Source organism: Echinops telfairi, unplaced genomic scaffold (assembly GCF_000313985.2).
Source record: "Echinops telfairi isolate 266 unplaced genomic scaffold, ASM31398v2 ScPeMD7_7469;HRSCAF=8507_0, whole genome shotgun sequence".
Classification (NCBI taxonomy): domain Eukaryota; kingdom Metazoa; phylum Chordata; class Mammalia; order Afrosoricida; family Tenrecidae; genus Echinops; species Echinops telfairi.
Genome location: NW_022111372.1, coordinates 34062794 through 34075072, shown reverse-complemented (window position 1 = coordinate 34075072; position 12279 = coordinate 34062794). Strand labels below are relative to the sequence as shown.

At 42.9% G+C, this 12279-nt stretch overlaps 1 pseudogene; it reads left to right on the top strand.

Annotated features, from left to right (window-relative positions):
• The first annotated feature begins 11415 nt into the window (after positions 1-11415).
• On the top strand, positions 11416-11516 carry LOC115873605 (annotated as a pseudogene).
• Positions 11517-12279: the final 763 nt, after the last annotated feature.

The window sequence follows — 12279 nt, the reverse complement described above, 5'->3', positions numbered from 1 at the left end:
TCTTGACATCCTTGCCTCTAAGAAGCACTGTGGCCGGACTGCTTCCAAGACAAATCCGTTTGTCATTTTATTGATGCATGGTCCTTTCAATGTTCTTGTCCAGCACCACACTTCAAATGCACTGATCCTTCTTCAGAGTTGTCACGAACTGGATCAATTTGGCAGCAACTGGTTTTGTGTGTGAAGGGACAAAACAGAAGGAAAGAGAGGAAGAGAAAGACACACACACAAATATACACAGATGCTGTCTCTTAAAGTAGACTTCCAAAAGTAGATTTCACTGCTATCAAGTCAATTTAGATTCACAGCGATCCAATGGGGCCAATGGGACCGAGTAGAACTGGGCTGCCAAGACAGTCGCCCTTTCTCCCGTGGTGGCACTGGAGGTTTCAAACTGCTGAGCTTGCGTGGAGCAGCCCAATGCCTGGAGACAATTTAATTATGTTTTTATGTGTATCAACCAGGGATGACTCCCCCCAACAACCAGACATGTTTTGTCTTCCAGGTTTTTGAGCTTAGCTCTTCAGCTTCTCCTCTCTTGCAGGTCAGACTACGGCTAATGACTTGCGAGGAGGACATTTTATGCTTGTAACAGGCTTCCACCTCTAAGGGAACTTTGCTAAGGTTTCACTGAGCGTCAGGTCTAGGTTTTCCAGTGTCTAGCACTACGGTAGGACTCACACACGTTTCACACATAGATACATTAGCTTCAGGCCCCTCATTCTACTAAGTGATCTGCAACGCTTTACCAATAGCCTTTCTCTGTTTAGCCCAATCTTCATCCCTAGTCCATGCCCAGACTCACCAAGTATTCTATGGGATCTGTCTATCTGCATTGCTCACGCAGACAGGCTGTGCCTCAAACTCCCAAGCAACCGTAAGACTTCTAGGCAACGGGGCACAGGCAACAACCACCCTTTGGGTGCTTTAGTCATCTGTGATTGAACTGAACACATGGCATGATATTAGCCAAATGAAAGTCATTTTGTTATTTAGAGAAAGCAAATAGCAGCAATAACAGACTCTGAAAAGGGAACTACGTAATCTTCCCAAATTTACCTGTGCATAGCCTATGGCACCGGGTCAGCACACCTGAAAGTGCGTTTCCTGTCACTGCCATGTTGCCTAGTCTGAGCCTTTTGCTCTGCTACTGGGTCTCTCTGGATTCTGCTTCACTGGAATGGGTAGGGTTGAGGGCCACTGCACAAGACCTCCTTGCTAGGCCTCTGCTGCTGGTTCCCACCATGCTGCTGTGTCCTGCATGATTCTCTCTCTTGTCACCATGCTACTCAGGTTCACACAGCCCTTGAGCCTGTGTGTTTACCACCAAGTTACTGTGTGTGTGTGTGTGTACACAGACCAGTCAGTTCGAGAAGTGCATAGAGCACACTCAGGCCTCTGTTCTGCAAGGGAAAGTGGTACGTCTCTTAGAGAACAAATACAACCCCATTTACATCAAGTCAATTCTGACTCACAACAATCATATAGGACAAGACAGTTCTGTTCTTACAGTTTCAGAGGCTGTGCATCTTGCAAGCAGCAGCCAGATACATCTTTTCCCCTGGTGTAGCTGGTAGTTTCAAACTGCTGGCCTTGTCTTCAGCAGCCCAACATGTGTCCACTAAGCCACTGGCAGCAGGCAGGTCTCCCAGTCGAGGCACTCATCTCTGCGTCCATGGCCTGAGAACCCCACCATCGCTGTCTCTGTCTCCATGAACCCCCTGTCTCTTCACATTCAGGTTTAGAGCTCTCTCTTCTGGGTCTAGGATGTCCTGAGCACAGGGTCCACAGGTCCAAAGAACACTTTCGACTCCAGAACTTTCTTGATGGTAGTAAAAGCTCCTCAAAACCACTGTGGGATGAGCCCTGATTGAAGTCCACCAGGGTAACAAAAGCAGCCAATTCCCTCCCAGGGTTACAAGAGCTCAATCCTGTTGCATGGATTTTCAAGCCACTATTTGCATATTAAATCCACTAACACTGTGTAAGATTGTGCCCCACTCAATCATTCTGTGAGAGTTATGCAAACATAGTCTGGAAAGTCATATAAAAGTGATTCATTGCACCACATATGCAAAGAGAAAAAGACAACCAGCCCTTATTTCTCCTAGGAGGGCCTCTTCTGTCTGTAGGACTTTAATTGTAGTCTGTTGCTTCTACCAATATCTGTTTTTTTATAAAAATGGGCTTTGCAATCTAGCAAGCTCTTTTTTCCCCCTTTTTCTTTGTTTGCTTTTTACAGTGGTACTGTTGGCCTTCCTTCCCCACCACATCCATCTGAGAGCAGAAAACATTCATCATTACTTTTTAATAAGATAAATCAGAGTACTTTCAATAATATTTGTCTAAATATACCACCTTTAGTAGGAGATGTTAGCAAAATTCCCTGTGGCAATTAGTGCCATGTGCCAACTTGGCTAGTCTATAATTCTCAGTGATTTTACAGACATTGAAGTGATTGCTTTTCCATAATGTAACATAACATAATCACCCCCCATTTTCTGACTTGATGTAAACAATCAGTCAATTGAAAAGCAAATTAGTGGAAAACCAATCAATTGAAAGTCCATTTCCTTTGCAGAGTGACCTGCAAACACAATATATGGTTAATCTGGCAAAACCCACACTCTCTTGCTCCTGCATCCAGCTTAGCATCCTCTGGTTCTTCAGATATAAGCCAATAACCTACAGTCTAAACTGAAAATTCGGGGGTTTGCAAACTCCTGTACCCCATTAATCAGCAGCCTGCCATCTGACCTGAGGTTGGATTCATCAGTTCCTGCAACCATGAGAGTCAAGAGAAGAAGCCTCTAGTTAGAAACTTGACCATAATTTTGGAATCTGCCGGTTTCCATAGCTGTATGAGTCATTTCCTCGAAATCTCTCTCTCTCTCTCTCTCTCTCTCTCTCTCTCTGACACACACACACACACACACACACACACACACACACAGAGCCAATTCAATGACACTTGACAACAACATATATTCTCACTGGTTTTGTTCTTTTAGAGAACCCAGACTGAGACACTATCTAATCCTTATTTATTGGTTCATCATATTAGTGGAGTATATGTAATCATCCCCATATGTTTAGTGTTGGACTGATGAGTAGGGTAAGAATCTAATATTTGTGCTTAAAACTTTGGAAAGTTTAATAAACATGCATACATCTATGGTTCTTATGGGCATTTCAGGGAACATAGCAGAGGAGAATCCAGTGTCTATAAAGAGGAGCAGAAAACACAATAGAAAAAAATTTCACAATATTACGCGAAGCAGAAGAAAACTAGACGATCCTGTGGGGCACTTTAATTAGAGCCCAGAAAATTGCAATTTCTTTAGAAACAACACAAAGAACAGGAAACATCCAGTGTAAATTCACAACGGACTACTTAGAGGTATACCAAAAAAAATTATACTGGAAATGGGAAACAGGGGAGAGAAACTCAGAAGTGAAAGGAAAAAAGAAAAGTTAGCTTCAAATAAATCTCAAAACCTTTCAACTGTATACCATGCCAATTAGATCGGAGTGCTGGAGAGAAACCAGCAAACCATCTCTTTCATTTCTCTGCATCCTGGGAAAGGGTGTGAGCTGTCAAGTACCAGACAAACCAAAACAAATGGTCTCTGTGACATCAGCTTGGCTTGAGATCAAGGCGGATGGGGAACCTGATGGTCTGAGTTTCTGACTGCAAAGAGGAATTTATTCATTTTAGTGGTTCTTTGCCTGTTCAAAATATGAAGTGTATTACACATAGTTGTTGTTAGTTTCTGTTGAGTGGTCTCTAACTCAGGGCAACCTTATGAACAACAGAAGGAAATGATGCCCGTACCATCTTCATGGTCCTCAATGTCTTCGAGTCCATCGTTGTACTCACTGTGTATTTTGAGTGTCTTCCAACCCAGAGGCCTCATCTTCTGGGAGTATATGGTGATCTATGTGTATGTAGTCTGGGTACATTAGAGAAACAAATCCACAGAAACTCGTATGTATAAGAGAGAGTTTTATATTAAGGGTAAGTACACATCAAGAAAACATCCCAACCTGGTGCTGCCCAAGCCCACAAGTCCAACCTTAGCCCACATGTCCGACACTAATCCACAAAGTCCTCCTCCATGTCACAAAACACACGCAATGTTGCCAACTGCAGGAGGAAAGCCAAGTCAGTGAATGTGTAAGCATCTCGACACGGCTGCCCCAGCACCCAGGGTTGCATTGGGATAGGTCCATGTGGCTTCTCCTCAGGGATGTCTTGCAGGAAGTCAGCCTTGCCAGCTGAAGCAGAGGACTGGCTAAGGCAGCTGCACCCTGATCTGACCGTCACAAAGCAAGAGACCTGAGAACTAGAAAGGTGAGGCTCACCAAGCCAATTTATCTCTCCGCCTTTCAATTAACCCCACACGTGTTTATTGGCTAGGTTGGCACAATAAACTTTAACTATATCAATGAGGTTGTCCTTAGTTAATTTTCGGACGTAGATAAATCGGTCTTTCTTCCTAGTTTTTCTTAGTCTGGAAGCCCACTTAAACCTGTCCACTATGGATGAGCCTTGTGTTCTTTGAAATACTAGTAGAATAGCTTCCAGTTTTATAGTGATTCACAAGTCACCACAGTCTGACAAACTGGCAGAAGGGTGATGGGTACTAAACATATGTACATATATTTATGGACACGAGTATGTGTATGTATGCTCTAAAACAAAGACTGAAGAATTGTGGGTGGTTGTTGTTAGGTGCACCAAGTTGGTTTGGACCCGTAGCGGTCCTGTGGACAGCCAAGCGTAAGGTCGCCCAGTCCTGTGCCCTCTTCATAAGCATTCCTGTGCTCACACCCATTGTGGCAGTCCCTGCATGTAGTGAATTTGATGCATTCTCTTCTCCAGACATAAATAAGGAATCATTATCTGATGTATGCATATCTGTCCTTAGAGACCCCAAAAGACAGTGTCTGAAATCAATAGCTTGTCGATCAAATTGATAGCTATGGAGTCCAGTGTACTTCATCGCTCGAGAACCATTCTGAATGTTGGTGAGTTGAACCCATCCAGAAGTTGTATGGAAGAAAGGCCTGGGGACCTGCTTCTGTAAAGATTATAATCAGTAAGACCCTATGGCTCAGGATACTTCCTACCTTGTAACACATAGGGACACCTGAAATCACTAATGTTTGAAAAATCTCATGTATATTGGTATGCAATTACATTGATTCTGGAGTCAAACAGTCTTGACTTCAAATCTTGGCCTCACACTTTATAACAGAATAGGCATAGGCAAGTCCTTTTACACCTTCTGTTCCTCACAGGAGTAAACAAAATAGAGACGGTAGCATTGATGCCTCAGGGTTTGGGTGGTGATCAAATTACAGTCAGTGCAATAGGATTCACACCAAGAACAATGCAGGACACTTCCTCGGCATTCCATACATGAAAGCTCTTATAAAGATGGGTGCACAGAGAATAGAAATTGTCAGGGTGTGATTGGTAGGGAAGTGACTATGAGAGTTTCAAGTTGAGGAAGAAACAAGATCAGTGGTGGCATGTGGACCAATGAAGCCACGAGCAGATTAGCCACTGGAGAAGCAGAGGTTGTGCATGAAGAAGTGCACAAAAGCATGTGCTCTGGAAAGATAAGAAAGGTGATGAAGCATGCAGGATCCAGGTGGGCACACTTTGTCCTTGGTAGAAAGGGCTCTCTATGCACATAGTCTCCATAGCCTTTCTTAGCTTCTTCTGATGACCCTCAGTGGCCTGTTCTTTCATCAATCATGATTTAGGTACATGAAATCTGAGTGCCATTGTTACTTTCCATAAACCAATTATCAAGATACTGGATGTTACTGAATCCATTCTGACTCAGGGCCACACCATGTATGTTGGAGGCGAATAGTGTTCTATAGGCTCTCAATGGCTGATATTTCAGAATCAAATGACCATGTCTTCATTCTGAGGTGCTTCTGAAAAATCTTGAATGGTCTATCTTTCATTTAGCATTCAAGTGTGTTAATTCTTTGAACGACCTAAGGACTCGAAGTTTTAATGTTTAATCTAAATGTATTCATGAAAAATTCACCACATGGAGAGTGGCAACACTGGAAGGATAGAGGGAGGGCTGGGTAGAAATGGGGAACCAAGTACAGGGATCTACATATAACCTCCTCCTTGGGCAATGGACAACAGAAAAGTGAGTGAAGGGAGACGTCGGACAGTGTAAGATATGACAAAATAATAATTTATAAATTATCAAGGGTTCATGAGGGAGAGAGTAGCAGGAAGGGAGGGGGGGAAATGAGGAGCTGATTCCAGGGGCTTAAGTGGAGACCAAATGTTTTGAGGATGATGAGGATAATGAATGTACAAATGTGCTTTTCATAATTGATGTATGTATGGATTGTGATAAGAGTTGTATGAGCCCCCCCAAATAAGTAAAAAAATCATTTAGATATAGGGACACCTCAGGCAATATGGCACGTACTCAATATGAGTAATTGAGGATTATTGATTTAAAAGCAATAAGATCAGGGAGATTTTACTTACCATAGTTTGGAAACTATAATCAACTTGATCATTCTTAGTGTAAATTAAATTTATTTCTTAGATGAAATATTTTCCTTGTATCTCATCTTCCCATCATAAGATTGTGACTATATTAACAGATTAAAATACTACTGAAAATGAAAAAAAAGGAAAGAGTAATTTACCACATGATTCTCAGCAAGCCATGTAATTGGTTGATTCCCTTTACCTTCATTTGGGGGAAGAGCCACTTTGAAGACTCTTATAAAGCCCATCATTTTTAAATTGATGAAATACTCAATGTTATGGATTGAGTTGTGTACCCTAAAAAGTTATATTGAAATCCTAACTCCTGAACCTATGTTTTGATCCTGTTTAGGCATAGAAGTATTCTTGTTGTTCTGTTAATTAAATCAGAATAGAGTAGGGTAGATCCTAAACCTAATCATTTATACAAATAGCAAAACAGAGACAGACACACAAAGGGAAGGCAGAAGTCATATGAAGGCCCATGTTCTTTGCGGCAGGCAGGGGTTTTCCTCATTTGTTCATTGCACTTTATGGCTGCAATTTCTTTCTTCATTACATTATCAATTCGGTGAGGAAAGAATCTCTGTCGTATTCACTGTTGTGGGCCCTGCACACCTGGTCAATATGCTATAACAATTGTTGAATAAATGCCACTGCAATTTTTAAAATGGTGGTAAAATATGTAGAGCAAAGCATTTGCCCAATTCAATCATTTTACATGCACAATACAATGACTTTGATATCATCCATCATGTTCTGCAACTCTCATCATCATCCTTTTCCCATATACAAAGGGGGAAAATGTCAAGGATTGGTGACAGATGCCAGAAAATATGAGAGGTGCACGGAAGGACCCAACCCGATTGAGACCTTGAACAGGACTTTTTCAGCCTCTAGAACTATGAGGGGGGGAAATTTTCAAAATTCTGTTCTTTAAAGCCACCCACATCTTGCATTGTTTGCAATGGCAACACTACCAAACTAAGATTAACCATATACAACAGAAGGTACAAGATGTTACCCATGCCCATTGTGAGAATAAGTAGAAAGCAGTGCAGAAGTCTTGGTGGGCCCCAAGCCAGTACACATCTTCATTTGTAGCCCTGCTGAGAAATCAAGGGCAAAGAAGGGAAGGAACAATTCAACTTGAGTAACTAGATCAAATAGCTCCACTACAGGATCCAAAGGAGGGACAGGTGTTAACCTTCAACGTCGTCTAAGTGGTAAGAAATGGAGACTGCTTTCTTCTTGGCAAAGGGGTCACTGTGCAGAGAGGTTCAGAATGTGACTCTCATTTGCCTCCCTGGCTGGCAGGATTTTCCCCCCCTCTATTTTTAGCCTTTGGCTCAGGATAATTAGCCCAGCTAAGAGACTGGCCTCTTAATTAAATTTACCCGATGAAGGAAACATTTTGTGCTTAGTCAAGCAGTGGCTAAGGGCAAGGTCTAGGGAGCATACCAGCAGGATGGACTAAACCTACTTTCAATGAGGTCCAAGCATAATTCTAAGGAGAATCCAAAAGAAATTGGCCAGAGTGGATGTGGGGAGGATAAATCAGATTTTCAGGCAGAAAATTATGTGTGTGACCCTTCATGATAAAAGAAGAAACAGATGAGGATGGCCATGTACATGTATCAAGCTAAAAAGATTTGTCCCTGAAGGGATTGGCTGGGGCAGGGGGACAGGGTGTGACACCGTGATTTCAGGAGACAACATGTCAAGAATTTCAGGGTCTACACTGCAGAGTTTCAAATCTAGGGGCTTTAGGAAGGAATTAGCCTTACTCTTCCATAATTAATTCGGTGTATGTTTATTGAATACCGTATTTAGGCAGGAGGTAAAACGTAATGAATAAGACAGAATCCAGATGCTCTCTGGCCTAGAGACTCATGCAGTGCTACCAGCTGCTTAGGAAAAAGGGAAAACAGCCCTGCAGTTGAGTTGTTTCCCCTTGGCTTCTCCATCCAATTGGGAATTAGCAAGATTGTGGTTAAGTGATGGTTTTCTCAACAGCTTCAGGGGAGTTGTGCAGACAGAATTGCTACAAAATCTTTAAGAAATTTTTTATTCCCTTCTGTGGTGAATAGATCAGAAGGCAATCCCCAGGGTCACTACCGCCTGTGTTCATACTTTTGTGGAATCCCTTCCTGAGGACAATGGCTTCAGGACACTATGACCTCCTCCAGCTTTACTAGTGGGAGGGAGAATCCAGCTCTTCATCTACCTAAGGATGATTGCCGCAAGGCAGAAGACAGCTGCCTCCACCCTCTGCCTTTCTTTACCTCCTTCTGACAGCAGCCACCCCTCCCATGGTTCTCTCCTTCTCTATTTGGTTCAATAAGCCACCTAGAACTCATGATCTCGGAGGCTTATTAGAGAAGCTAAAAGGTTACCACAAGTCACACTTAGAAAACATTAAGGATACAGTCCCTGGTGCATGCCAACAGCTCTTCTCGGCCTTGGCAGCAGCCATGTCTCCCCATAGTCCTCAGCTGTAAACCTTAGCCTCTGCCCTGCTTGGACAAGTGTTCCAAAGCTCCTTTAGCACTCACCAATGCTTCACAGAACCCCATTCTGCACCCCAAGCTTCTGCCTGAAGGTACTCACTACTGCTCTCTCTCCTGGTCTCAGTACTGTGGACTGTAAATGTCTCTGGTACCTCTGCCACTTCGAGCAGATATCTGGTACACACTCCACTAGTAGCTCTTCTTTCTTGATATTCAAGGGATTTCTCTCTTCCTACTACTAAGATGCCTCACTTCATTTACCCTTTCGGTATAAAACCTTTATCTTTATTACTTTATATAACAGTGGTCTCATTCAGTACTTGTCCTTTTGTGATTGACTAACTTCCCTCAGCACAATGTCCTCAAATCCACCCATATCATGAGATGCTTCATAATGTCATCATTACTCTTTAATGGCATACAGTATCCTATTATGTGTCTGTACCAAAGTTTATCCAGTCTTCCACTGTTGTGTATTTAGCTTGTCTCCATCTTCTTGCTATTGCTCATATTGTGTCCTTTATTTCTTTAGAGTATAAACCAAGGAGAATATTCCCAATTGTTTGAGGAGTTATGATACCACTTTCCACAGTGGTTGCATTATTTTACAGTCTTGCCAGAGGGCATGAAGGTTCTAGTGAGATGGCTCACTTTTATGCCGGCAGACTGGCAAAACTGACTAGTCCCAGGGTTACAGTCTTGAATATCTTCTTTGCATGATCCCCCCAGTCATTTTGTGGGAGTTGCAAAGACTATGGATAAGAGTATACCAAGTAATTTCATTTCAGGGCACCTCCCCTTTAAGGGTAGCATCTATGACTTGTTGCTAATAGGATGAATGAAGGTGGTGAATATTCACTCCCATGGTTGTTAGGCTGTGGCAGACTCTGTCTAGCAAGCAGACTCACTTTGGCTCTTAAGCAGGTCTTGAAGAACTAAGTCCCCATTTTGTACACTGTGCATGGAGGGAGCCATATGTGTAATGTTGCAGGGTAAGAGTAGCCTCCAGAAAACAGCAAGAACCCCGAAACCTTCAGCTCTACAACTGTAAGGAATTGAATGCTGCCAACCACCAAGGGAGCTTGAAAGTAGACTCTTGAAATTGGTTCTAGTGAGAATATTTATAGCCTGGCAATTTGAAAATGCATTAAATCAGCAGCCATCCTCCCCCAAGAACTGTTTTTATAGAATTTTTACCTGGGGCTCCAAAGCAAAGCACAGTTGAGTCCTGGAGCTCATTCTTCAAGACTGCAAAAGAAAGAACAATAGTCGCATCACTGATGATGGAGAAACAGAGGTGTGAATGATTTTCCATAATGAGATGTCATTCTTCCCAAACCCATCTTGATTCCCAAGACACGCTCACACACTGGCAGGGCACGGAGCACTTACAGAACTGGTGCTTCTCTCTGATACTGATTCATTCATTTATCAGCTTCCAATTGTACTGGGTCCTGGGTTAGACACCTCGACAGAAGCATTAATTATAATCAGGGAAAGAGCGGAGTGTGTTTCCCTCAGCAGCGCATCTGTGCGTTAATTAAAGGCTATCTCAGGAAAGTCCTAAATTAGGTCGTGTTCGTTCCTCTGAACCTCTTCTTCCCTGTTTTGGCCCCTCTCTCGGGGTTTCCTTCCTTCCCTAATAGTCACGAGGTCTGATTGTCTTGTCTGTATAGAGCCTGCCTAATGCTCCAAGAAGGGACACAAACAGGCCTCAATCCCATATCAGTGCTGGCAAAATTTTATGGCAATCTTAGATGCTAGGTAGCTGGTTTCCTAAACACTTCAATTCTCAATGGTGTTCATTCTTTACAAACGTTTTCTTAGATGTCTTAGCTGTCCCACTAATCTACCCATTTAAGGATACGTTCCCTCTTTCAAAAACTGGTATCTAAAAAAGCATCTGCTCCTTTAGCCCATTAGCTTAATTATATCATCCTACTACAACAGAAACACCACAAGTGGATGGCTTTACAAACTTTTCCCACTGTTCTGAACTACAGGTCTGGATTCAGAGGGTCATTTCCAGGAGAAGATTTTCTCGGTCAGTTATAGAGTGATCAAGGAAAGTTCTTGTCTCTTAGCGATTCGGCTCCTGGATGACCTTCCCGTGTTTTGCATCTCTCCGCCTCCTTCTCTAGGAGGTTCCCAGCACAGGCACTCCTGAGACCAGAGGAAATGCTCCACTCCCAGCTCCTCTTTCTTGGTTGTAGTCAGGAGCCCCCTTCCCTTTTGGCTTCTCCTTTAATCTCTTGCAAGATAAAAGGATGGTGGCAGGGAAATGCCCCTTACATCAATTCATGGCTTGGCCAAATGAAAGTTTTGCATTACATGCTGATCCCCTTAAAACTTATTGGTTGATGCTTGCTTCAGCGGTACATATACTAAAACCGGAACGATCCAGAGAAGATTAGCATGGCCTTTGTGCAAGGATGACGCAAATTCTTGAAGTTTTCCTAATTTTTTGGTGAGGAGGATGTAGGAGGCCTGGTAGGGCTTGATAAGGGTAAGGTAAACAAGAGGAATTACTAAAGCCAAATGAAGGTTGAACATGATAGTGGGACAAGAGGAAAGTAAAAGGAAATAGAGGAAAGAACTAGGAGGCAAATGGCATTTATAGATGTGTAAATAAAGGCATGTACATATGTAAATATATTTTTATTTGAGGATGGGGAAATAGATCTATGTGCATATATTTATAGGTCTGGTATTAAGGTAGCAGGTGGACACTGGGCCTCCACTCAAGTAATCCCTCAATTTTAGAATACTTTGTTCTATTAAACTGGCATCCCATGATGCTCACCTTCCCTACAGGATCGCTGAAGACAAAGTGGGTGCATAAGCAAATTGGTGCAGAAAGCTGATGGTGCCTGGCTATCGAAAGGTTTAGCATCTGGGGTCTTAAAGGCTTGAAGGTACACAAGCAGCCATCTAGCTGAGAAGCAACAAAGCCCACATGGAAGAAGCACACCATCCTGTGTGACCACGAGGTTTCGAAGGGATCAGCTATCAGGCATCAAAGAACAAAAAAATCAAATCATTGTGAATGAGGGGGAGTGCAGATTGGGAACACAAGACCCATCTGTAGGCAACTGCACATCCCCTTACAGAAGGGTCACAGGGAGGAGATGAGCCAGTCAGGGTGCAGTGTAGCAACAATGAAACATACAACTTTCCTCTCATTCCCAAATGCTTCCTCCCCAACTCCCCCCCTCGCACTATCATGAT